We start from the raw sequence: 585 nt of genomic DNA, 5'->3' as shown, positions 1-585 counted from the left end.
CAATACAAAGCACACTTGGATATTGATCCAAATGTAACACCTAAAGTTTGTCCAGTACGTAGAATTCCATATTCATTAGAAAAACGTCTTAAAGATGAATTAGACAACATGGAAAAATTAAATGTCATTGAAAAAGTTGATAAGCCAACTAAATGGGTAAACTCCATAGTCTTAGTCGAAAAACCAAATGGTACATTGAGAATTTGCCTCGATCCTAGAAATTTGAATGTAGCCATAAAGAGACCTCATTATCCATTTCCTACCTTTGATGATTTAAGATCTAAAGTTGCAGGGGCTACTGTATTTTCAAAATTAGACGCATGTTCAGGCTATTGGAACATTGGTTTAGATTCTGAAAGTAGTGATTTATGTACATTTAATACTATTTATGGCAGATACAAATTTTTAAGATTACCATATGGAATTAATTCTAGTGGTGAAATATTTCACAAAACAATGAATGATTTATTTGGAGACTTGGAAGGTATAATAATTTTTGTTGATGATATACTTGTTTATGGTTCAAACATTCTTGAACATAACAAACGATTAGAATCACTTCTTAAGCGAGCTTCAAAAGTCAAT

This window comes from Papilio polytes, unplaced genomic scaffold (assembly GCF_000836215.1).
Source record: "Papilio polytes unplaced genomic scaffold, Ppol_1.0 DF824191.1, whole genome shotgun sequence".
In the NCBI taxonomy this organism is placed as follows: Eukaryota; Metazoa; Arthropoda; class Insecta; order Lepidoptera; family Papilionidae; genus Papilio; species Papilio polytes.
This window is presented reverse-complemented; position numbering follows the sequence as displayed.